This window comes from Rhineura floridana, chromosome 18, assembly GCF_030035675.1.
Source record: "Rhineura floridana isolate rRhiFlo1 chromosome 18, rRhiFlo1.hap2, whole genome shotgun sequence".
Taxonomy (NCBI): domain Eukaryota; kingdom Metazoa; phylum Chordata; class Lepidosauria; order Squamata; family Rhineuridae; genus Rhineura; species Rhineura floridana.
Window position 1 is genome coordinate 16,508,376 of NC_084497.1, and position 26,926 is coordinate 16,535,301.

Here is a 26,926-nt window from a genome sequence, read left to right on the forward strand (position 1 = left end):
CATTGCCAAAAGGAAAAAAAATCCATTGAGATACATAACCTTCCTAAGCTGTCAGGCGAAAAGTTATTCACAACTTGGAAAGTACCTTATTTGACTGCAGTTGTATTCATTCAGGTATTCATGAATTTAATGATTACAGTGTGTCTTGAGAAACGAGAAATTTCCCACAGTGAAATGCAGAAGTGGAAATTTTCCTGGATTCCCCCCCCCCCCGGCTTTGCTGTGGCAGATTTTCCACCCCATATCGCTGCTTAGGTGCGATGGGGTGCTACGGCGGGTTAAGCCCAAGGTTTTATACAGAAGTTTGTTTTGAAGGGAGATGGATCTTGTTGGTTGTTTTTGCCTCCTAACTGCCTTCTGAGGTAGTCAGTGGGTACTGTGTGAAAATGATGCAAGGTGTGGAGGAAGTGGGTCGAGAGAGGTGTTTCTCCCTCCCTTTTGCATTACTGGAGACTGGGGTCATTCAATGAATCTGAGAGTTGGAGGATTCAGGACAGAGGAAAGGAAGGAATTTCTAACACAGCGCGTAGTTAAACTATGGAACTTGCTCCCACAGGAGGCCATGATGGCTGCCATCTTGGATGGCTTAAAAAAAGTCAATTTCATGGGGCAGAGGAAAAGGCTATTGATGAGCTACGCATCATGATGGCTGTGTGCTGACTCCAGCATCAGAGGCCACTGCCTCTGGAGCCCAGTTGCTGCGGAGCAGAGAGAGTGCTTTGTGCATTTCCTATAATGGGCACCTGGTTGGCCACTGTGTGACCAAGTTGCTGGATGAGAGGGGCCTTTGGCCTCATTCAGTAGCCAGGCTCTTCTTAGGTTCTGTTGTCCTGTCATCTTACAGAGCCAGAACTGAACCCAGAGACACCATCAAGGGTTAGCAGGGTTGGGCATCTCCTGTGGGCCCATATCTGAGCAGGGGGCCCAATGACAAGAGAAAATAGGACTTGCTGTAGTGAGAAGGTCGATGCACTCGGGGAGGAGTCACCCTTGGGGGGAGTTTTGCCCAAGGACCCTCCAAAGCCTGTAGTCAACACGGACTGAATGGATGATTTGCTCAAGTCCGCTTCTAATCCAGCATCCTTTCACACAACGGCCAACCAGGTGCCCGTTATAGGACTGTTGTACAGACGCCCTGCTCATTTTATTCTCTCAAGCACCCTGTAAGATAGGTTAAGCTGAAAGATAGGGATTGGTTGAACATCACCCAATAAGCTTTATATCCAAGAGTGGATTTGAATGCTGAATACTCTGGATCCTAGTCCAATATGCTCTTTAATATACTGCATTGGCAATAAAGCCTTTAAAGTTTTTTTTAATAGGCATGTAACTACATAAAGTGGTAGACAATGCTAGTCTTATTCAGAGTAGACTCATTGAAGTTAATGGACATGACAACTTAAGTTTATTACTTTCAATGGGTCTCCTCTGTGTAGGACTTGGTTAAATACCACCCGTAACACTGACGGCCCCAATCCAGGTAAATATAGTTGGATTGTCCCATTGAGATGTACAGCACAATCCTGTCCACATCTACTCAGAAAAGTCCCATTGAGTTCAGTGGGGCTTACTCCCTGGTAAGTGTGTATAGGACTGCAGCCATAGCCAGGACTAACTTCAGCAGTTTACTGTCAGGGCTAAGTTTTAAGCAAGGGATGCAATCATAGTTTGCTTTAATTGGAATCTACAAGTTTGGAGTAACTGCACATTTCAGTCAAATAAAATAAATCATTTGTTTTCTTTGTGGGTGGAGGGTTCCTCCCTTGTATGATGCAAAGGGTTAGCAAGTTTTTCAGAGAAATCTTTAGTTGTTGTGGTGATGATTATTGCATTTGTAAAATACTGGCTTCTAATACATTATATGGAAATAATGTTGAGACTCTGAAATCATTTTAAAATTCCTTCCATGGCTCAAGGGAGAAAAATCATTAAATTATTTTCACTTTTAAAGGAATGGTTTCCCCCCCTTATTTTTGTGTGTACCCCATTTTAACTTTATTCATTTCAGTTATTCGGGTTTAGTAGAGTAGATGTGAATTTGGGGGGGGGATATTTTCAATGAAAACTTTCACATGTTATATTCTCTGGTAGAAATCTTCCTCTTGAAATCCAAGTAAAACACATCTGCGTTAAGTTCAGAATGTCTTTCCGCCTTTGGGGTATGTATGTACATGCCTGCAAGTGTCCAGACTGGCACGTGTGATTTAATGTTTTCTCCCCTAAAAGGGGTTAGTGAAAACTCAAAATGTCAAAGTTGTCAATTTTTCATCTCATATCTAGGGAAATACAGTTGTGCAGTGTCTTCAGGCGATCTTCTCCCTGACAAAAAGAAAGGTGTTTAATTTCAAAATTGTCTTGGATATTTCAGGTTACGGAGGGTGCAACGTCTGCGCTAAAACTTAAGCTAGGGTTGGGAGCAGACTTTCTGCTATGAGCTGACTTGATCACACAACAGCCAGTTACATTTATTAGCCATTATATATATATATATATATATATATATATATATATATATTTGTTATGTGCCTTCAAGTCGATTACAGCTTAGAGCAACCCTATGAATCGGTGACCTCCAACAGCATCTGTCATGAACCACCCTGTTCAGATCTTGTAAGTTCAGGTCATAGAATCACAGAATACTAGAGTTAGAAGGGGCCTATAAGGCCATCAAGTCCAACTCCCTGCTCAATGCAGGAATCCAAATCAAAGCATTCCCGACAGATGGCTGTCCAGCTGCCTCTTGAATGCCTCCAGTGTTGGAGAGCCCACTACCTCTCTAGGTCATTGGTTCCATTGTCGTATGGCTCCTCTGAACCTGTTCCAGTTTGTCTGCGTCCTTCTTGAAGTGCGGCGACCAGAATTGGACTAGTATTCAAGATGAGGCCTAACCACTGCTGAATAGAGGGGAACTAATCCTTCATGCAATGTGGAAACTATACTTCTGTTAATGCAGCCTAATATACTGTTGGCTCATATTCAGCTTGTGATCGACAATTCCAAGATCCTTCTCACATGTCGTATTGCTGAGCCAAGTATCCCCCATCTTAGAACTGTGCATTTGGTTTCTTTTACTTAAGTGTAGAACTTTGCATTTCTCCCTGTTGAATTTCATTTTTTGTTTTCAGCCCAATGCTCCAGCTTATCAAGGTCCCTTTGAATTTTGTTTCTGTCTTCCATGGTATTAGCTGTGCCCCCCCCAATTTTGTATCATCTGCAAATTTGATAAGCATGCTTTGTACCTCCTCATCCAAGTTGTTAATAAAAATGTTAAAGAGCACTGGGCCCAGGACCGAGCCCTGTGGTACCCCACTTGTTACTTCCTCCCAGTTTGAGAAAGTACCATGGATAAGCACTCTTTGAGTATGATTCTAGAGCCAACTGATAGTTGTTCCATCCAGCCCACATTTAGCTAGTTTGCTAATCAGAATATCATGGGGCGCTTTGTGAAAAGCTTTGCTGAAGTCGAGATATATTATGTCCACAGCATTCCCACAGTCTACAAGGGAGGTTACCCGATCAAAAAACAAGATAAAATTAGTTTGGCAGGATTTGTTCTTCATAAAATCCATGCTGGTTCCTAGTAATCACTGCATTATTTTCAAAGTGCTTACAGATTGACTGCTTTATAATCTGCTCTACTTTTTCCAGGGATTGATGCTAGGCTGACTGGTCTGTAGTTCCCTGGTTTCTCCTTTTTGCCCTTTTTGAAGACAGGGACAACATTAGCTCTCCTCCAGTCACCTGTGGCTTCCTTTATGGAATCAATCCATCTCTTGTTTGGCCTTCCTCTTTTTCTGCTCCCTTCTGTTTTTCCCAGCATTATTGTCTTTTCTAGTGAATCATGTCTTCTCATGTGTCCAAAGTCCAAACCTCAGTTTCATCATTTTAGCTTCTAGTGATAGTTCTGGTTTAATTCGTTCTAACACCCAATTATTTGTCTTTTTTTGCAGTCCATGGTGTGCTCAAAGCTCTCCTCCAACACCACATTTCAAATGAGCTGATTTTTCTCTTATCCTCTTTTTTCACTGTCCAGCTTTCACATCCATACATAGAGCTCAGGAATACCATGGTCTGAATGGTCCTGACTTTAGTGTTCAGTGATGCATCTTTGCATTTGAGGACCTTTTCTAGTTCTCTCACAGCTGCCCTCCCCAGTCCTAGCCTTCGTCTGATTTCCTGACTATTGTCTCCATTTTGGTTAATGACTGTGCCAAAGTATTGATAATCCTTGACAAGTTCAATGTCCTCGTTGTCAACTTTAAAGTTACATAAATCTTCTGTTGTCATTACTTTAGTCTTGACGTTCAGCTGTAGTCCTGCTTTTGTGCTTTCCTCTTTAACTTTCATCAGCATTCGTTTCAAATCATTACTGGTTATCATTACTGGTTAGTACAATTGTATAGGTGCTTACTTGGACGTATGCCCCATTACGTTCAATTGGACATACAGCTAACTGTGCATAAGACTGCTGCCTTAATCTCTCTTGCTTTCTTGGTGATTGCTTTATAATAATGCTAAAAGCTTTTCAACTTATTACCAAAAAAAAAGGAAAGGAAAAGACAGTTTCCCCAGAATCTTCTCTTTGCTTGTGTGTACCAGAATGTGGCACAATTAGGAAAACATCTTCTGTTTAAGGACCTTCTGTAGTACCTAGTTTTCATCAGTGAACTTCCTGCATATTCTCAGGCTCACTTGTCAGTCTGTGAAATGGGTGGTCTGATTTGTTTGTTACACTGAATAGCCCACTTGTCCCACAAGGGGCTGAGAGCTGTTTTGGTACTGTTCCTGGGAAGCCTCCCATCCAGTTTTCAACCGAAATCTGCTTAGTTTGAGCAGCAGACCTATGATATATGTCATCCTCCAAGCAAATGGTCCTTTGAATAGTTGCCAATAATACATTTGAGTCAACATCTGTCTGTTGGATTTCTCAGTGGCTCCTGGCTTTACGGGCATCTCAGTCAGGAGACCAGTTTGTAGACTGGAACCTAGTTGTATCTCCTGTTACATTTTGGGCATGTCCTGCTAATGCCCAACATTGAAAGACAGGAAAAGAGCAGAAAAATAAATCCTTCAGCCTGACATCTGAAGATGAGGTGAAGCATGGGGTTGAAGCGATAGGGCAGGTAAACCACAAGATGAAATGTTGAGAGAAGCCAACATTTAACAACCCTGTGAGGTAGGCAAGACTGAGATGTGGCAACTGGACAAAAGTTGCTGATTGGGGAATTTGAACTCATTTCTTGAAAATGGAAATGGACTGCCTTCAAGTTGATCCTGACTTATGGTGACCCTATGAATAGGGATTTCATGGTAAGTGGTATTCAGAGGGGGTTTACCACTGCCTTCCTCTGAGGCTGAGAGGCAGTGACTGGCCCAAGGTCACCCAGTGAGCTTTGTGGCTGTGTGGGGATTTGAACCCTGGCCTCCCAGGTCGTAATCCAGCACCTTAACCACTACACCATACTGGCTCTCACTTATCTCCTATATCATATCGTAGTGACTCATGTGTAGATAAATGAAACTCTGTCTTAGGGCTTGGGGTTCATCTAGGGCAGAGGTCCAAACCAGTTACCAGCCACCAGATGCCATGCTTAGTAAGCCATCCTCTCATTCCTCACCAAGTCATAGAATCTTAGAAGAGCAGAGTTGGAAGGGGCCTCCAAGTCAAGGCAGGAATCAAAGCAAATCATTTTGCTTACCTGAGGCAAAGATGCCCCCCACCCCAATTCCATATACAGAAACTGACAGGGCTGGCAGTTGAATCTTTCATGCTAGCAATGGGATAGCATCCCCCACTACACCTGAGTGGAGCTTAGGGGGTCCTGCTAGCTTTGGGGGTGTATGACACACACAGCTGTGATTTTCAGCAGAGGAGACTAGTCCTGGTTATAGTTCTTGAAAGGGAAGGACAAGAGAAAATACCTGAAAGGGAAGGGCCGTCTCTCAGTGGTTAGCGTATTTGCTTTGTCCCAGGTTCAATCCCTGGTGTCTCCAGGTTAGGACTGGGAAACCCTGAAGTGCTGCTGCCGGTTAGTGTAGGTGATACTGAGCTAGATGGAGCAATGGTCTGACTCGGGATAAGGCAGCTTCCTGTGTTCATAATGCTTAGCACCTCTTCCTGGTGACTGTCCCTGCCCAAGACGGGGGCCGAAGGTGAAGCCAAAGGTGAGGTGGAAGCCTAGAAGTCGTAGTCAGGTATGAATTCTGCCAGGACAGAGTTTGGCTGCCAGAATTTTGATTGGTGGCCCATACTGCGCCTCTTCTGGAAGAGCTTCCAAGAGGTAGTCTGTTTGCCTCTGAGCCCAGCTCTGATACTGCTGCTTTCATTTGTAGATGACATTTTAGTTGGAATTTTGCTGCATTCTGCTTCTTAGTTTTATGTCTGCCTTTTGTAAAAAAAAAAAGTACATTAATATACTTGTTGGTTTTTAACATTGCATAAAGCATCAGCCTGTTCTGTCCAAACCCGGATTCATGGTTTGTTCCTCCATCACAAGCTAGGATCTGTAAGCCAAACACATTCAAGCCACGATGCCGGGTTCGGACAGAATGGCTTGTTGCAGTTCCCTAGGCTTGCTGTGGGGAGGAGTTGTGGCTCGGTGGCCGGGCACCCTCTTTGCAGGCAGAAGGTCCCAGAGTCAGTCCCTGGCATCTCCCAGTGAGGCTGGGAAAGACTCCTGCCTGAAACTCAGGACAGCCGCTGCCCATCAGTGTAGAAGATACTGATCTTCATGGCCCAGTGGGCTAACTCGGCACAAGGCGACGTCCTCTGTTCCTGACATATGAAGTTGCCGCCCTGTACAACACCCTTCACCTGGGCTTGCTTCCGAGGTGGCCTCGCACTGCCAGAGCTGTGCATCCAGGGCGCTCTACTGTGCCTGGCAGTGGCTTTTGTAGCAGTGATGGGAACGTCTGGCCCTCCAGGTGTCCTCTGGCTACAGCTCCCATCAGCCCCAGCCAGCACGGGATGATGGGAGTTTGAGTCCAACAATGCCTGGAGGGCAGACCTCCCCCAGCTCTGCTTTATGGGGGCTTTTTCAGACTTGTTAACTGGAGAGCCTTCAACGGCAATTGCTAGAAGTTGAGCCTGGAGCTCTCTCCATCCAAAGCATGTGTGAGGCGACTAACTTATTCATTGTTTCACTTCCATTTGCTTCAAAGCAGCGAAGGCAGCACATGTGCTTTTCTCTCTGCCTTTTATCCTCTCATCAACCCGATAAAGTCAGAATTGCTCAGAGACAGAGACTGGCCCAAGGCGGAGTGAGGATTTGAACCCGTGTCTCCCCATCCCTAGCCCGACTCCCTCCCCAGCAGTTGTAGTTTAGTTTGCTGCCTTAGAGTCTATAATGTAGGGGCAAAGCAGATTGCACAGGCATCTGCCTTATGCCAAGTCATCTACATCAGTATTGCTTACGCTGTCTGGCAGTGGCTCTCCAGGGTTTCAGACACGGAATCTTTCCCAGTCCTACCTGGAGATGCCATTGCGGATGGAACCTGGGACCTTCTGCGTGTGCAGCAGGTGTTCAACCACTGCGCTGTATGGTCTTTCCCCCTAAAAATAAGCAAGATTCTAGTCCTCGTGGTTCTGGACAGAGAGTGCTGAACAGCATAAGAAGCTGACTTGCACTGAGTCATGCCATTGGTCCATCTAGTTCAGTATTATCTACGCTGACCGGCAATGGCTCTCCGGGCTTTCAGACAGGAGATGCTCCCAGCGCTACCTTGAGATGCTGGGGGTCGAACGTGGGATCTCCTGCATGCAGAGTGGACTCTTCCCAGGCTGCACACTCCATCTCTGCAGGCTACACCCCTTGGTGGTCCTGTGCTATGTCTGCCTTAAGTGGATTTGCCTGCCTGGTATGTGCCCTTCAGTTGTGACACTGCCTCTTGCTTGGCTGGGTGGAGAATAGAGAGGTACAAGAGCCAGTGTGGTGTAGTGGTTAGAGTATTGGACTATGATGTGGGAGACCAGGGTTCGAATCCCCACACAGCCATGAAGCTCCCTGGGTGACCTTGGGCCAGTCGCTGCCTCTCAGCCTCAGAGGGAGGCAATGGTAAGCTACCTCTGAATACCGCTTACCATGAAAACCCTATGCATAGGGTCGCCACAAGTTGGAATCGACTTGAAGGCAGTCCATGTGAGGTGTGGCTGTTATGTAGAAACCTCTGACTTTGTCTTTTCTTTTTTTAACTGAACAGAGGAAACAGTCACACTTTTTTGCACCACTGGCATGTGGCCCTTGGAAGGTTTCCCAAAAAGGAATGTGGCCCTTGGACTGAAAAAGGTTCACCACCACAGCTCAGAACTCGCTAGTTCTGTTGCGGACCCTGCCAGCGACCACTCACTTGAAACCTATCTGACTTCCTGTAGGATCAGCCCCGTTTCATTTCCAAATGCTGTTGTCAGCAGGGGCAAACGTGCGGAGTCATTTCTCCCTGTTGGCATGCATATATATAATTTTAAAGCGGCCCTCAGCTCAGTTTGGTTCTTGATGTCTACCCATCAAAAATGCAAATGCTTTTCCCTACCTATTTTGTTTTCTTTCTTGCAAAGATGGAAGCTGAGCCAAGGGAGAGCTTGGCCCGCCTCAAAGGGCATTTGAGGCCATGTGTCCGGTGTGCTTTCTGGGTCAGGCTGCTTTTGCAAGGCTTAAATTGTACAAGAGCATTCTCAAGTCACCTGCTTTCCATGCCCTGCTTTTTAAAAATAGTGGGTGCAGAGATGGTCACACGGTTGTGGCTCTCCTCTCCGGTTGTGGCTCTCCTCTCCGTGAAACCCTGATTGCAAATCAGATGGCGGCCAGCTGGCCGGCCAGGCAAGCGGGGGTGGCAGCGGTGAAGAGCTGGGCTGGAATCCTGGCAGAGTCGAGGGCTCAGTTGCTCATAAGTTGCGGATTTGGAACCGGAACGTAGGACGTGACTACTGGGAGCGCACTGCTGCGCTTGTCCTGCAGGGAAAGGAAGGGAAAACCTTCTCTGTAGCAAATGGTGTGCCTTCGTAGTCTATTTCCTTCTTCGTTCTTAAAGGCAAAGATTTAGGAAACTGATTGAATTAAAACAACAATTTTAAAAGAAGGCAGAACATTCTTTTTCTCCCCCTCCCTTTTTTTTGCCCCTTCATCAAAGAGGTCCAAGACACAATGGAACAGCCTTTGATGTCCTTGACAAAGACCACTCTGGGTCAGTGGGAGTTCCCCCAGATCATTGTTGGGAAGGGGAATAATAATAAATATTGGTGAAACGTATTCGTTATCGTGATCTGCCTTGTCGCTTTGCAGGATTCTTCTGGGCTCCACGGATCCTGAGTCAGTCCAAAAACAACTGGGGTCAAGAGGCGGGTGCCATTTCTGGGGTTTTTCCATACAAAAGGTGCATCTTTCGGTTTGCGAAAGTTTTCTGCAGGCATTTCTGAGTTTGTGCAGAGGGCAAGAGGCTGTTTACAAGTCTGTTCTACACAGAATAGTGCAAATGGGAAAGAAGTACTGACAAAATATGTTGGGGGGGGGGAAAGGACCAGTCAGTGAAAATTCAAAGCATGGGTCATGGTGGGTCTCAGGGGTGCCTCTTAGGGCAGGGGGGCCCTGTTTCTCCCTTTCTTCCCCTCCCCCATGCTTGTTTCAGAATGCAATACACAGGAAAACCTAAATCTTGTTTCAACGTGCAGCTATTCACTAAGGCTGCAATTCTAAACCTTCTTACTAGGGAGCAAGCCCCATTTAACACAATGGGTGTTACTTCTGCATAGACATGCCTAAGATTTGCACGGTGTGCAATTATCGTTGTGCAGTTCAGTGGGTCTATGTGCTAAATATTTATACCAAAGACACACATCCTTCTTTGGCCTGAAGCGATGACATTGCTGTAGGGATGTTAGGCATAGAAAAGTCACCAAGGCAACGTTTCTTAAAACAGCTTAATACTGAACAATCCAAAAAACAGGTTGCTGAAACCCTGCTGGACATCTTAGAAATAGAGGAAGGTACCTTACATGGAGTCAGGCCAGTGGTCCATGTAGCTCAGTATTTTCTATACTGATTGGCAGCCAGGTTTCAGACAGAAAGGTTTAGACAAAGGTCTCTCCCTGCCCTACCTTCCCTTGGAGATGCCAAAGATTGGATCTGGGAACTTCTGCATGCAAGGCAGATGTTCTACCACTGAGCTTCTTCAAGAGCATGAGAACAAAAAAAGAGCCTGGTGGATCAAGCGAATGGCCCATCTAGTCTAGCATCCTGTCCTCACAGTGGCCAACCAGATGCCCCAATGGGAAGTCCACAAGCAGGACTTGAGTGCAAGAGCACTCTTCTCACCTGTGGTTTCCAGCAACTGGTATTTGGAAGCATGCTGCCTCTGATTATGGGGGCTGGGTATAGCTGTCATGGCTAGTAGTCATCCATCGCCTTATCTTCCATGAATTTGTCTAATCCTCTTTTAAAGCCATCCAAGTTGGTGGCTGCCACTGTCTCTTGTAGGAGCAAATTTCATAGTTTTCTTGTGCCACAATGCAGCACACATTGCCTCTTTTTCTGATCAGTTGGCAACTCTGCATACCCTGGGGTGAGGAGGAAGACTTGGAAGGTGGGATTCAAATCTTGGGCTATACATGAAGAGTCAGTTTTATACCAGCTGTTCTTGACATGGGACAGGATATGTTTCTAATATTTCTGAAAATTGAATTTTTATTACACTGTTCCGCTTAGGATAGGTCCACCCATTTTCTTCTCACTATAACCCAGACCATGCCTGGAACAAAGTCACACAGTGAGCTTTCTGGCTGAGTGGAGATTTGAATTCAGCTCTCTGCAGTCCTAGTTCGACATTCTCTATACAGAGGAGCTTCCCTTGTAGATAGGCCCTGGAGTTAACCAATAGAAACCCTGGAAAAAAATCCACCCTCAAATATCAGTGTATGCCGATATTTCTGTTCCGGGATGCTATCAGATAATGGGAGGTGAGATATTTCATCCCAGATGGGGTCTTTGGTCTAATGAATCTTAATGAATTGTGTTTAAATGGACAGGCTGCAATCCAATACATGTCTACTCAGAAATAAGCTCCATTGGCTTCAATGGGACTTACTCCCAGGTAAGTGTATATTGGATTGCAGCCTCTTAGAAAAAGCTTGGCTCTATAATTTCTCAAACCTGTTATTTAATTATGGTTACAGTGTGGAGGCTCTGAATGTTTCTAGTCGCAAAATAAGAAATGTTTTTAAACGAAGAATATTAGATACCAGAGCACAGATGGATATGGCTGCCCTGTTGAACTCAAGGTCCATGAGATGGGTAGTGAGGTCTAAAACTCACTTCTAGGAAGATCTGGACCTGTTCCTCCCAATGAAAAGAGATCAACGTATGGCCTTTACTTGTCTCCGATTTGAGCAAATAAATGCCATGATGCGACAAGGGAGATTTTGGAGCATCCCAGTGCAAGACAGACTTGGTATATGTGAAGCAAATGAAGTGGAAGACCTGACCCCCTGCTTACTGGAATGTTGGTGGTATTCTAACAGTAAGGAACATTGTTTATCCCCATTTCTTGAGGACAAATTGAATTTTCCTTTAAGTGGATCTAACCAGTTTGCCCTCTTTGCAGTTAAGGTGGCCATTTTAAAGGGGGAAAGTCTGCTCGATGAACCATGTAACCGTGTTTAAGTCATGTGGGGCATTTATAATGTTCTCAATATTTTAACGTTTAGATTGTTTTTTAAATATGCATTTGCTTGGTCTGAAGACCTGCTTTTATTGAATAAGTATTCAGACCAAACAAATGCATATTTAAAAAACAATCTAAAATCTAAAAATTAAAATATTAAGAACATTATAAATGCCCCACAAATACTTCTACTTTTATTGAATAAAAGTATTTGGAAGATTTATTTATTTACAGTATTGATACTGCTTTTCACCAGAGATGGTCACAAAGAGGTTTATATAAGAATCAACACAACAATCCATCAGTCAAAAGAATACAGTGTTTAAAACAAAGAAACAAAAACCACAAGTAAAATAAGTTCAATAAATAGGCATAGTACGACTTAAAACTGTGGCTGAAATAGAAAGGCTGCACCTCCAGTGTTGGAGCACTTGAATCTGAGCAGAGTTGGTCCAAAAAGCTTTTGATCTGCTTGTCCATCGCAGACCTGGCCTGCTTTGCTTGTTCCCCATCTCCTTCCATGTCCACCACACCCTCCTAGTCCATGCCTTCAAAGCCCTCCAAGGCCTCTGCGCACCCTTAGCCTTCCGCCCTGGCTTTCCATTATCCCCGTGGCTGTTTCTCCTCCAACCCTAAACTCTCACCCACCTGACAATCTTCTTCTCTCTTTGCTTGGAGGTCCCTCCTGGAACCCCTAGCTCTCCTCCTTCCTCCGAAGCAATCTTTTCCCCCTTTGTTGTTGTTGTTATGTGCCTCCAAGTCGACTACGATTTATGGCGACTCTATGAATCAGTGACCTCCTAGAGCATCTGTCATGAACCACCCTGCTCAGATCTTGTAAGTTCAGGTCTGTGGCTTCCTTGATGGAATCAATCCATCTCTTGTTTGGTCTTCCTCTCCTTCTACTCCCTTTTGTTTTTCCCAGCATTATTGTCTTTTCTAGTGTGTCCAAAGTATGATAACCTCAGTTTCATCATTTTAGCTTCTAGTGACAGTTCTGGTTTAATTTCTCCCTTGCATCTCCTTATATCTGGAACATCCACCCAAAACAACCTCTGTGTTGCCACCTCTCTTCTCCCTCTCTTTTGCCCTTCACCAACCTTTCCTGCCAAGCTGTCCGCCCAGCCCCTTGGCAATACATGCAAATGCTCACGTTCATACCAGAACACACAAAGAGTCTGGCTGCTGGATCAAGCCAAAAGGACCCGTCAAGTCAGCATCCTGTTCTCCCAGTGGCCAACCAGAGCCCCAAAGGGAAGCCTGCAAGTGCACAAACTTCTGTCCCCACTTGCGATTCCCAGCAACTGGTACGCAGAGGCAGACTACCTCCAGCAGTGGAGGGAAGACGTCGTCATTGTGGCTAGTAGCCATTGATGGCTTTATGCCCCGTGAATTTGTCTAAACCCCCTTTACGTTGGCAGCCATCACTATCTTGCCGGTCCCACAGAACAAACTTCACGCTCTCTCTCCCACCCCCACCCCTGCGTTATCCTCTCAACGATCCAGTGAGGTAAGTTAGGTTGAGAGGTAGTGACTGGTTACCCAGTCACCTTTGTGGCTGAACAGGAATCTAAATCCAGGCTGCCCTGGTCTGAAATCCAACACATTAACTAAACATTAATGTACCCCACAGTTGCCAATAGACTTGATGCAAAGGGCTGTAGCTCAGCGATAGAGCACCTGCTTTACATGCATCCATGCTTATTGTAAAATTATATAGAATGGCGAAGAGCATAAACTTCACAAATATCAGCTATTAAGTCGCGATTTACAATGCAAAGCTATATATATCTACTTGGAAGGTTAAGTGGATATAGCATCGCATTCTTAATGTGTTACAGTTGGAAGGCTCCTGCTGAAAAGGAGGTTTGACATGTGCTGGGAACACAGGGGCTGAATATGCTTGTCATTTAGCATGTACTGGGCTCAGAACATCTGGGCCTGAGGAAGGGTTCTGTGTGACTCGAAAGCTTGCTTGCTTAAACACGCGTCTGGATTTTACAGCTTTGACCGAGGACATCACTGGTCCAGTGTTCTATTCTGCTGGCTCTTCTCTAGCTGTGTAACCTTCTGTCTGCAAAGCAAATTATGAAATGTTTCTCTTGAGCCAATTTTTTAATGCCATGGTTTTTTTTGGGGGGTGTGTGTTGCAGTGTGAAGGTTTTTACTCCTCCTGATGGGAGGCTTGGTTCCTTCCAGTCTGCCACTGGCAGTTTGGCACATATAAAGCTGAAACATCACACCACTATTTTCCTGGCACTGGACCCTTTTCTCTCCCTTCTGACCCCCCCATCTGTCCCTCCATTGGGAAGGGAGTTGCCAGCATGTCCCCATCAGGCGTCTGCCATGCTCCACACCCTCTGTGGCAGGCGGGCAGAAAAACTCCAATGAATGTAGGGAAAAGGTGAACATGATGCTGTGGCTTGGAAGAGAGAAAGTGTGGTTGTGTGCAGGATCTTCATCCTGATTGGTTGCGGGAGGCCGAGCCCCCAGCAACCTGAGATCTGAAGTCAAGGGGTTTTTTGGGGGGGGGAGAAGATGAGTTCAGTTTGTACAAGGAGGGGGGGCAAATACATAAGCTCTGCTCAGTGCACTGCAAGCAGGAACTGGACTAAGATATGTAATAAGGACTTGTGACTCTTTGTGCGTTCAAGGGGAGGATGGAGTTAATTTCCAGAAGTAGACCTAATTCAGACCTGCTAATCCTCTTTCGCTGCCTCCCTCCCTCTCTCCTGTCAGAGTTAGGGGAGGAACACATTTTCTTTGTGCTTAACATTTTATTATTTTTGCTAGATGTACTTTAAAGAGGAGGAGGAAGCGTCCTCCGCCCCAAGCTGAAATAAAATGCATTACATTTCTAAGAGACGAATATTAGAGGCAGTGGACTGGCTAATAAGAGAACAAACAGCAAAGCAGAAAAATCTCTGGTTCAAATCTCTCTCCTGCTGGGAACTCACAAAGTGTTCTCTGAAAGCTATTACTTTTCAAGTCTTGCCTCCACCCCCACGGTAGACACGGTAAAGGTAATACTAGCCTGCCTTCAAGGGGCGTTGTAAGGATTATTGAGATGATATTGATGTGGTGCTTTGGAGGGTGGAAATGTGATCTTGATAGTCAGTGGTTACCAGCTGCCATGCTAAGGTAGACCTGCATTCCCCATAGGAGCGCTGAGGGTTGTGGCTTATGTAAGGGTGCCGACTAGATTCCTAGCAGGGGCGAGATTTGAATCGGATTGTTTTCCAGGTTGCCGTTCATCCCCTGCGCTACGCTAACCCTCTCTCCCTGTGATCTAATCTCATATCATAAGCTTTGTCAGGAGGGGCTGGCTGTGTCTTATTACATCTTTTGCAAAAGCCTTGGACACGTGATTGTGGCAAATAGCTATTACACAACCAGAAACAGTTGGATTGTGGGCTACACCTTCATGGGAGTTTGTAGCGGCTGGCAGCTTTTGTTTCTCTGCAAGCTAATCTCAAAGCTCTATCCCCAGCTACAATGTTGGCATCTGTGCCATTTCCTCTGGATAAAGTGCAGGGGATTGTTCAGCTTCTTTTTAGCATCTCATTGGAATGCTGTTGTGCTGGCAGGGAACCCAGTGAGATCATCTCCAGTGACCTCTTGGCTTGGAGCCTTGACACCTTATGCCAGGGGTGGGGAGCCAGTGGCCCTCCAAATCTTGTGGGACTCCCATCGGCCCCAGCCTGCATGGCCAGTGATCAAGGATGATGGGATTTGTAGACCAAACGGATCTGGAGGACTCCAGGTATACCACTCCCTGCCCTTTACCTAAAATATACCCTAAAATACCTAAAATTTCTAGGAAAACCTTGAAAGGAACAGATCTGAACTGCCTTGGAAGCTCTCTTGCAAACTAAAAACGGTATAAAGTGATAATTTTTGCAAGCCAGTCCTCAGCTTTGTGAAAGTTAGTTTGGTGCGTTGAGAAAACTTACTCATAGGAAGTGAACTGGGTGGTGGTGTCTGCGGCATAGATGATGAAGCATGACTAGGTGGTGCTAACCGATGGGGGGGGGAATGCACAGAGACCCCAGGGTTTTTTTGGGAGGGTTGTCTCTGGGTCAGTTCTCCTGACTTTTCTTTTTTTCTTCCTGGTGCAAAATCTTGAAATATGACCTGTCTGCACGATTCTTTCCTTTGGAAAACTGAGAAAAGCAAGTGAGCAGTAACTTTTTTTTTTACACCTAATGTGCGTGTTTAAAATGCATACCTTGTACATATGCAGTAGGGATGCAAACTTTTGAGATTTCAGGGTGCAGGTGTGTAGCTCCTTTTCAAACCTCCTTGAGCTCAGAGGCAAGATGGTGGCACAGCAGCATATGGCAGCTGTGGGGACAATTACCTGTTTCTCTTTCTGGCCCTGTTCTCTCATCTACCTTTGGCTGCACCCTTGATCTTGCCCAAATACCAGATTTTTTTAAAAAATCAACAGTTGGCAACCCTAAGCCAGATTCAAACAAAACACAGTTGCTTTTTAGTACAATCTCACACTTGTCAGTTACACAGTGAGTTGATTTATACCCAGTTTACTGATGGAATAACTGAGGCTGACAGCTATTTTGTACTGTTTAAAATTATTATTATTATTCATTATTATATTCAGTTTAATTTTTAAAAAGAACAAATTTTAAGGCTCCTAGGGTCCTCAGAAATCTTTTTGGAGGTCAGATACACAGGCCACAGGTTAGCCACCTGGTCTGAATCACCTGGATGCTATGGAGATATTGGGGGAGCTGTGATTTCATCCTCTGCTTTCGGGCTTCTGACTGCCCCACATCGGAAGCAGGATTGTGGGCATCGTGGACCAGCATTCCTCAAACTTCTGAGAGCCACATAATAAAAGGTTTGATAGAATGTGGAAGAGTAAGAGCTAGGCACTCTCAGGAAATCCCTCCTCTGTGGCACATCTAGAGCATCATGCAGAGATCTAATGGGCAGCCTCCCCTGGGACGTGTGGGATATCTGGAGCGATTGACTGATCTGCTGTGGGCTGAAGGGCAACTAAGTCCATTGCAGCCCAGGGCAGAGCTGCAACACTTTTGTCGCTCCACCCCCATTCCTCCAGCTAAGGTTGATTGGAAGGAAACAAAGCCAGGGCAGGGAAGCCATGCAGAGACCCAACGGACACACTCTTCTGAGGCTCACTGGCAGGACCAGCCCTTCTAAAGCACCCTTCTTCCAGATAGCTCCCATACTACTACTACTACTACTACTACTACTAATTAATAGAGAAATACAAAACAAGAAAATACAGCAATATACAACCCAACTGTTTGGGGTGGAATCTAACTCAGTCCTACTCGGAGTAAGCCCATTGAAATTAATGGACATAAGTTAGTCATGTCCATTAATTTTAGTGTGTCTGCTCTGAGTAGGACTAGCACTGGATTCAACCTATTGATTTCAGTGGATCTACACCGAGTATGGCTTAGTTAGATACAACCCAATGACCTTAGACAATCTAATCAATTCTATCCAAACCCTTGGCAAACGGATGCATTTTGACTTTTTGTCAGGAGCCCAATAGAACAGTGGCCATCCGCACTTCTAGGGATGGGGAAAGCGCTGTCCCACATTGCCCTATAATGACCCGCCCCAGCCTGTGTGATAGCGAGAAGAATCCCCCTGTGGCTTTCAGAGTCTGGACTGGCATATATAAGGTGCAACAGATTCGTTGGCCCCAAGCTGTTTAGGGCTTTATGAAGTAGCTGCCTCCCGACTCTGATTTTTGGGTGTAACGAAAGTGCAGCAAATTGTCAGTTGATTTGTTTTATTATTCTGCAACTTTTTTACTGCCGGGAGACAGAGCTGCTTGCGGGATTTTTATTATTTATTTCTTTATTAAATTTATATCCCGCACCGTCTTCCAAAGGAGCCCAGGGTGGCAAATTTATTATTATTATTATTATTACTTAGTCACTCATTACCCAAAGGTCTCCAAGCGACTTACAGCGTTGTTAAAAACGAATGTAAATATATCATACCATAAAAACAAAATAATAAAGCAACCACCCCCAAACAACCACAGAAAGCTTTGGCAGCACACCAAAACAATATACTTCGTTGGTGGTGTTATGTGCCTTCAAGTTGACTATGATTTATGGTGACCCTATGAATCAGCAACCTCCAACAGCTTCTGTCATGAACCACCCTGTTCAGATCCTGCAAGTTCAGGTCTGTGGCTTCCTTTATGGAATTAATCCATCTCTTGTTTGGCCTTCCTCTCTTTCTACTCCCTTCTGTTTTCCCCAGCATTAGTGTCTTTTCTAGTGAATCATGTCTTCTCATGATGTGTCCAAAGTATGATAACCTCAGTTTCATCATTTTAGCTTCTAGTGACAGTTCTGGTTTGGTTTGTTCTAACACCCAATTATTTGTCTTTTTTGCAGTCCATAGTATGCTCAAAGCTCTCCTCCAACACCACATTTCAAATGAGATTTTTCTCTTATCCGCCTTTTTCACTGTCCAACTTTCACATCCATACATAGAGATCGGGAATACCATGGTCTGAATGGTCCTGACTTTAGTGTTCAGTGATACATCTTTGCATTTGAGGACCTTTTCTAGTTCTGTCACAGCTGCCCTCCCCAGTCCTAGCCTTCTTCTGATTTCTTGACTATTGTCTCCATTTTGGTTAATGACTATGCCAAAGTATTGATAATCCTTGACAAGTTCAATGTCCTCACTGTCAACTTTAAAGTTGCATAAATCTTCTGTTGACATTACTTTCGTCTTTTTGACATTCAGCTGTAGTCCTGCTTTTGTGCTTTCCTCTTTAACTTTCATCAGCATTCATTTTAAATCATTACTGGTTTCTGCTAGTAGTATGGTATCATCTGCATATCTTAAATTATTGATATTTCTCCCTCCAATTTTCACACCTCCTTCATCTTGGTCCAATCCTGCTTTCCGTATGATATGTTCTGCGTATAGATTAAATAAATAGGGTGATAAAATACACCCCTCTCTCACACCCTTTCCGATGGGGAACCAATCGGTTTCTCCATATTCTGTCATTACAGTAGCCTCTTGTCCAGAGTATAGGTTGCGCATCAGGACAATCAGATGCGGTGGATTGAATTTTAAACAATACAATTAAAATGTTTAAAAACAGCCTTCTGAAAACAGTGAAGAACAACCTTCTAAGACAGTTAAAAACTTCTAAAAGCTATAACTTACTCTCAGACTAATTCAGGGTTGCTAAGGTCAGGGCTTTCAGCCATCAAATGCCTGGGCATTTTTCGGCCCCCGGTGTCCCATTGGCTTGACTGGCCATGGGTACTGTGCACCTTGACTTGCGGGGGGTGGGACACACACTATTTTCTACTTCATCTTAGGAAGTGAAAAATCCTGGGTTGGCCTGGGGGGTGGGGGATGACTCCTTCACAAAGCCTATGGCCCGTTCCAGCATGATGGGTCTCATGTCTTGGACATAGAGTCCACTTTTAAGCAGCTAAGTCAGTGTGTCTGTTTGTGTTGCAGTGCAATTGTGTACCTTTCTGAAAGCGATGTCAGAAAGAAATTGACTTTCTGAAACCGATCCACCAGGAAACCAAAAGTGGAAGGTGGGCTGTGTGTGCTCTCCTATTAGATAACCACAAATGATATTAGGTACTTGGTGGTGGCAGTGGTTTTTAAAGTGGCAAATAGTTGCTTTGGGGGGGGGGAGGGTGGCTGGAGGAGGTGAGAGAACCAGGATCAGCACCGGAGCAGGTAGAGAAGAAGAGCCTAATCCTTTCCTCCCTGTCCAGGTCCGGGCAGAATTCGCAGCTACCCGATTGCTCTTTGCGTTGGGGAGGAAACTTTGCAATGCAAAAAAGCAGGTAGCTGCGGCTTCCGGATCAGCTCCTTCCATGTGTGTTTTAACATTAACTTGCAGGTTGGCCTTAAAGTAGTATTGTTGCCAGAATTGGTGTTGATCAGTTATTGATTTGGGATCCCTTTCCTTCCCTCCCCTCAGGCTGCAAGCTGCTCTGATCATTTTATTGTGTCTAGGCAGGAAGAGCACATTTCAACAAATAATGCTCTCACCACAGAGCTGTGAGGCGACATCCACACCAGACATTTATTCCACTTTAAACAGTCATGGATTCCCCCAAAGAATCCTGGGAAGTGTAGTTTGTGAAGGGTGCCGAGAGTTTGTAGGAGACCCCCTATTCCCCTCACAGAGCTCCAGTTCCCAGAATTCTCTGGGAACAGGGGTTGCCTGTTTAAACCCCTCTGGCCGTTGGAGCTCTGTCAGAAGAACAGGGGTCTCCTCATAGCACTCGGCACCCTTCACAAACGACACTTCCCAGGATTCTTTGGGGTTAGCCATGACTGTTTAATGAGAGCCAGTGTAGTGTAGTGGTTAAGGTGCTGGACTACGACCTGGGAGACCAGGGTTCGAATCTCCACACAGCTATGAAGCTCACTGGCTGACTTTGGGCCAGTCACTGCCTCTCACCCTCAGAGGAAGGCAATGGTGAACCCCCTCTGAGTACTGCTTACCATGAAAACCCTATTCGTAGGGTCGCCAAAAGTCGGAATCGACTTGAAGGCAATACATTTCCATTGTTATGACTGTTTAAGGTGGAATAAATGTCTGGTGTGGATGTGAATTCTCATTTCTTACTCAGAATTCTCATATTTGGGGTGTGGGGGGAGAGAGAAACTACAGCTTCTACATTTTAATCCTCCTCTTCGTGCTCCACTGTCAACAGCCCCACAACTTCACCCTAGGGACAGCCCTCGGACCACCAGCACGCCTGCCATGCTTTTCAGTGAAGCCCTTGCATGATGTGCAGCTTGCTCAGTGGGGCACCTAATGCCTCCCCTCCCTTCCTGAGAGTGTTTGCAGATATGAGGGGAATGTTCCCTTTCCACAGATGCAGTTTATGAGTTAATTTTTTTAAAAAACTAAATATTTATATTAGCTACATTAAGCAGTTAATGTAGAGATAAATGTAGGTAGTCAATATATCATCCTAACCTACCTCAGTGGGTTGTTGTGAGGATAAAATGGGGAGGCAGAGAACCATGTATGCCACCTTGAGCTCCTTGTGATATAAATGGATAAATAAAATAGTTAAATTAAGTGTGTACTAAACCAAAATGGGTGTTAGAAATACGGGTCCAGTATCTTATTAAGGCATTTAGTTTTTGTAATTTGTCCATAACAATGTCATAGCTAGCTGGTGATTTTGACATTCCCCTCCCCCTGTCCTGGACATTTTATCTCAACCAAATAAATTGTTGGGAATTTTTATTTTTAGGAGGGCAAGTGGATAGTGGCCCTAGTTCCACTAGTTTCAAACAGAACTATATTCCTTGTTCTGGTATTGTTGTCTCCCAAATGGGTTTGTTGCCCGGTACGCAGTACAGCCAAATGACCACACCCAGGTTGAAGGGTCCAACGTCATCAGTATCTTTGTTTTGCCTCCTTGATGCAAATGAATAATAGGCCAACCTCCAGCCATACTGCTTGGATCCCGTCCCATCCAAATCAAGGCTGCAATCCTAGGCACACTTACTTGTACATAGGGGGACTTGCTTCTGAGTAAACAGGTGCAGAGTTGCATTGGACAAGGTGTTTATTCCTACTGGGTGAGTAAAAATAGGGCAGATGGTTACACAGAGGTATGTTCAGGTGGGGTTTACTCCCAAGAAAGAGTGCATAGGATTGTAGCTGTTGAGATGTGGTAACTTGTTGTGCTAATTGGGGTTAGAGCTTGGAAAAGTTACTTTTTTGAACTACAACTCCCATCAGCCCAATCCAGTAGCCATCCTGGCTGGGGCTCTAGACCTACTCAGAGCGACCCTTTCAAGTTAATGGACGTGGCTAACTGTTTCATTAATTTCAATGGGTCTACTCTAAGTAGAACATAGTTGGATACAATCCAGCTTTTGTTTCGGTTGAGCTTTTGCCTATTTTTCGCTTAAATGTGTTCTGATAACCTGAGTCTGTTAATAGTGTTTTGTTTCAGAAAGGTAAACTCTGGAAATAAACATTGTGTCCTGCCTGCTGCCATCACTTTGAAGCATTTCCTTAGCAGGGACTGCCGCTGATCACTTATTTTGAGGAGAAGGGGATCTTTTCTGCATTCTGAAGATTCCCTGCCCAGTGTTTTTATGGAGGTGGGATTTGTCCCTGGGCAGGGCAACTTCTGCATGCAGCATGCCAAAAATTCTACCACGCCTTTCTCCCTCTCAGGGAGCATGAGGACGGATCCAGTTGGGCCCAACAGTGGGCAGCAGTAGCTGAAATCTCTTCTAAAATGTCAGTGTGGGCTTGAATAGAGGTAAAGTCCTTTATGGTAGAAGCTTGCATTGGAGTAGGGCTACTTTTTTTTTTTAAAGTGGGGAAATGACAACTTTAAAAATCCCTTTAACCTCAAGGAGCAAATCACTGGTGTCTACAAATCCAGTTTCTGTGAGATACAACTGTCAATGAAGGAAGTGCAGGCGGACATTGTGGATACTTTAATAAAAAGGTAAAGGTGTCCCCGCATTTGTAGTGCGAGTATTTTCCAACTCTTAGGGTGACGTCTTGCGACGTTTACTAGGCAGACCGTATATATGGGGTGGGATTGCCAGTTGCTTCCCCGGCCTTCCTTTACCCCCCAGCCTATGCCGGGTACTCATTTTACCGACCACGGATGGATGGAAGGCTGAGTGGACCTCGACCCCTTTTACCGGAGATTCGACTTCCTCCTTCCATTGGAATCGAACTCCGGCCGTGAGCAGAGCTTCAATTTATTTCAATTTATTTATATACCACATTTTCCACAAATACACATGTGCTGAAAGTGGTTCACACAAATAGTCCAAATGCTGTAGCACAACACATAATAAAAAGTATAATCGCTACAACGTTAAGAAAAAAAATATACATCAAAGTATAAGTGAGCATAAACCTCAACTACAAAGCTTTATATAACAACATATAATAATAATACTTAGCATTTGTATATAGCGCTTTCAATGGTTCAAAGCACTTTGCATGCATTTATCATGTAACAATCCTGTAAGGTAGGTCATAATTATTACCACCCACATTGCAGTGTGGAGGACTGAAGCTGATTTCATGGTGGAGGTGAGATTTGAACCCAGGGCCTTTGTGATTTCTAGAGCCACTTTGGTGTAGTGGTTAGAGTGCTGAAGTAGGACCTGGGATGCCAGGGTTCAAATCCCCCCTCTGTAATTTTTTTTATTTTATTAAATTTATATCCCGCCTTTCATCCTAAAGCTGTCTCTTAGCCCAACCAACCTTACAGGGTTGTTGTAGGAATAAAATGGGTGGGGAGAGGAGAAAAGAAACAGAATAATATGTAAAATATAGCGCTCTCTCTTAGCCACTATATTATACCAGCCCTCTCATACAAGATCTCTTGCTTTGGCAGAGACCACTGAACAATGTGTAATTGTTCATTTTTATATCACCCTGACCTTCCTTTCTTAAAAATTATTATTTCAAGTTTGAATTGAAGTATGTCAGACAATTTTATTTATTTATTTCTTAGATTTATATCCCACCCTTCCTCCCAGTAGGAGCCACAATGTCTGTGGTTCTGTTGTGCTAGGTTTTCTGTGAACCTCTGCCAGAGTCTGACGGATGCAGGGGCGCCTTTGAGATTAGGCAAGTCAGCGGGAGATTCCTACCTGCTTTGATGGGAAGCTGGTCCAGGAAATGGTAACATTAGTTAAGTTTTCTCCCCCCCCCATGTCCTGACAACTTCCTTCACTGTGGGATTTGTTGCTAGGGATTTTTCTGAGCCTTTAGGATCTTGTTGGGTTAATTTGCGCATGTAGCATCATGGCTGACAATCTCCTCTCCTGGTGTGCATATTCACTTTTACCACAAAGGAGAAAATGGCACCCTTTAAGAGCACTGGTAGATGGCAAGGCATTTTTAAGTAATAGATATGTGTCCAAATTTCTTAGCTTTTGGACATTCAAACACATAAAATTTAATCAGTCAACCAAGAGCACAAGTTCAGATTGCTAGCTACTGAAACACTGACTAGAGGTATGAAATTTTAGTGAAAATAGAGAAGGGGCACATTATACAATAATTTTTAGGGTTCTTACAAACCACCCGTCTTTCGGAAAAACCTCTTAACAAAAATCTCTCTCCCTGTATATCGTGATTGGTTCTCTGAATCTTTGCTCTCCCCCCCCCCCCCGGCTACAGCAGATCTTGGATCATAAGCAGCTATGTTAATTTTAATGTACTTCTTAATTCATGGTTTTTACTGGTGGGTGGGCAGGCTAGTAAGAATTTTTCTAGGGTAGTAACTTGTAAATGCATTTGCAAGCCTGTTTTACTTCCTTGCTCTTTCTTTCTTTTTTAACCACTTTTGTCCCAGCCCAAATGTCAGTGCAATCCGTTTGAATGAAAAAAATGGACACCCAGTAACAATTCCTTTAAAAATGCCCTAGTCGATAACTACTAGTAATTTTCCCTTGCCATATGCAGCCATTGTTGGGTGTGCTCTGTGGGGTACTGTTCTTCTGGGGCAGCACTGAAGCCTCACAGACCTGGCTGCCGCCCCACATTAGCAGAATGTGTACTCTGAGCCAGAGCTTGGAAAAGTTACTTGTTTTGAACTACAACTCTCATCAGCCCCAGCCAGCATGGCCACTGGATTGGGCTGATGGGAGTTGTAGTTCAAAAAAGTAACTTTTCCAGGCTCTGCCCTGAGCCATCGGACTTCAACTGGTAGGTTCTAGGAGTGGCCAAACTCTGCTGCAGTATTTTTATCACTTCCATGAATATAAAACACATAGAACAGTCTAACCCTCCTGATGTTCCTGGGCTACAGGTATCATCATCCCTGAGCATTGTCTGTGCATTGCCCATGCCTGCTTTATAGAGCTTTGCAGTCAGCCTCTAAACTAGCAGTGCTTTGACTTTACCAAATTACAGTTTTTAAAAACTCAGACAATTTATTTATTTATTTATTTCATTTCATTTCATTTTTAAACCGCCCATAGCGAATAGCTCTCTGGGCGGTGAACAAAACAAGATTAAAATAAAATATTACAATAAAATTACAATAAAATCAGCAACAAGTTAAACGGAAAAAAAATTAAATGAAACACATTGAACATTAAAATGCCTGGGAGTATAGCCAGGTCTTAACCTGGCGCCTAAAAGAAAGTACCGAAGGCGCCAGGCGTATCTCCACAGGTAGGCTGTTCCACAGTTCGGGGGCCACCACAGAAAAGGCCCTAGATCTAATAACAATCCTTCAGGCATCCTGATGAGTTGGTACCCGGAGGAGGGCCTTGGATATTGAACAAAGTGAACGGGTAGGTTCATAGCGGGAGAGGCGTTCCACAAGGTATTGTGGTCCCACACCATGTAAGGCTTTATAGGTCAAAACCAGCACCTTGAATCTGGCTCGGAAACAAATAGGCAGCCAGTACAGGCGGGCCAGGACAGGTGTTATATGCGCAGACCAGCGGGTCCTCGTTAACAACCTGGCTGCCGCATTTTGCACTAGCTGAAGTTTCCGAACGGTCTTCAAGGGCAGCCCTACGTAGAGCGCATTACAGTAGTCCAGTCTAGAGGTTACCAGAGCATGAACAACTGAGGCGAGGTCGTCACTGTCCAGATAGGGGCGTAGCTGGGCTACTAAGCGAAGATGGTAAAACGCATTCCGTGCCACCGAGGCCACTTGAGCCTCAAGCGACAAGGAAGGGTCAAAAAGGACCCCCAAGCTACGAACCTGTTCCTTCAAGGGGAGTGTAACCCCATCTAGAACAGGATGAACATCCACCATCTGGGCAGGTAAAGAGCTCACCAACAGTGTCTCAGTCTTGTCTGGATTAAGTTTCAGTTTATTAGCTCTCATCCAGTCCATTATCGCGGTCAGGCAACGGTTCAGCACATCAACAGCCTCACCTGAAGAAGGTGAAAAGGAGAAGTAGAGTTGCGTGTCATCAGCGTACTGATGGCAACGCACTCCAAAACTCCTGATGACCGCACCCAGAGGCTGCATGTAGATGTTAAAAAGCATGGGGGACAAGACCGACCCCTGAGGGACTCCACAATGGAGAGTCCAGGGTGTCGAGCAATGTTCCCCAAGCAGTACCTTCTGGCGATGATCCGCTAAGTAGGAGCAGAGCCACTGCCAAGCAGTGCCCCCAACTCCCAACTCCACGAGCCTCCCCAGAAGGATACCATGGTCGATGGTATCAAACACTGCTGAGAGATCAAGGAGAATCAACAGGGTCACACTCCCCCTGTCCCTCTCCCGACAAAGGTCATCATACAGGGCGACCAAGGCTGTTTCAGTGCCAAAACCAGGCCTAAAACCGGATTGAAACGGATCCAGATAATCGGTTTCATCCAAGAGCGCCTGGAGCTGGCCGGCGACCACCCGCTCCAGGACCTTGCCCAAAAAAGGGACATTCGCCACCGGTCTATAGTTGTCCAAAATATCTGGGTCCAAAGAAGGTTTCTTTAGAAGAGGTCTCACTACTGCCTCCTTGAGACTACCAGGGACTACTCCCTCTCTCAAGGAGGCGTTTATCACCTCTTTGGCCCAGCCGGTGGTTACAGCCCTGCTGGCCTTCACCAGCCAAGATGGGCAAGGATCAAGGGCAGACGTGGTCGCCCGCACCATTCCAAGCACCTTGTCCACTTCCTCGAGCTGCACCAACTGAAACTCATCCAACAATGAAGGACAAGACCGCGCTCTGGACACTTCAATGGAGTCATCTGTCATAACATCAGAGTCTAAGTCCCGACGGATGCAAGCAATCTTATCCTGGAAGTGCTCCGCAAATTCGTTGCAGCGAGCTTCCGATGTTTCCTTAGTATCAGGAGGGCCAGAATGTAAAAGCCCTCGTACCACCTTAAATAGCTCCGCTGGGCGGCAAAGAGATGATCTAATGGTGGCAGCAAAATATGACTTTTTTGCCGCCCTAACCGCTTTTACATACAACTTAGTGGAAGCACTCACCAAAGAATGACTACATCCGTCAGGAGTTCGCCTCCACCTGCACTCTAGCCTCCTTCTCTCTTGCTTCATCACTCTCAGCTCCGGGGTATACCACGGTGCTGTTTGTGTTCTGCACCGAAGGGGGCGCGCGGGAGCGATCATGTCAATGGCCCAGGTCATCTCTGCATTCCACAGATTGACCATGGCCTCGACAGGAGCGCCAGTGCTATCAGCCGGAAAAACTCCCAGAGCACTCTGGAAAGCAACAGGATCCATAAGCCTCCGGGAGCGGACCAACTTAATAGGTCCCCCACCTCTGCAGAGGG

At 45.2% G+C, this 26,926-nt stretch overlaps 1 protein-coding gene and 1 long non-coding RNA gene across 4 annotated transcripts in view; one reads left to right on the forward strand and one right to left on the reverse strand.

The window, feature by feature from the left end:
• Positions 1 to 26,926, forward strand: part of LOC133372346 (solute carrier family 2, facilitated glucose transporter member 1) — a 61,560-nt gene that overhangs the window by 5,742 nt on the left and 28,892 nt on the right. Inside the window, exon 1 of one of the 3 annotated variants that reach the window (XM_061600824.1) lies at positions 14,557 to 14,675. The exons of the other annotated variants lie outside the window; for them this stretch is intronic. The gene's annotated coding sequence lies outside the window, so the exon portion shown is untranslated. Of the gene's footprint in view, positions 1 to 14,556; positions 14,676 to 26,926 lie in introns of those variants that run through there. 3 annotated transcript variants of the gene reach the window in all.
• LOC133372538 (uncharacterized) lies at positions 1,127 to 8,845 on the reverse strand. Its single transcript, XR_009759501.1, has 3 exons — positions 8,530 to 8,845; positions 5,923 to 6,386; positions 1,127 to 2,319 (listed from the first exon to the last, which is right to left on the reverse strand). It is a non-coding gene; the product is annotated as an uncharacterized LOC133372538 (long non-coding RNA).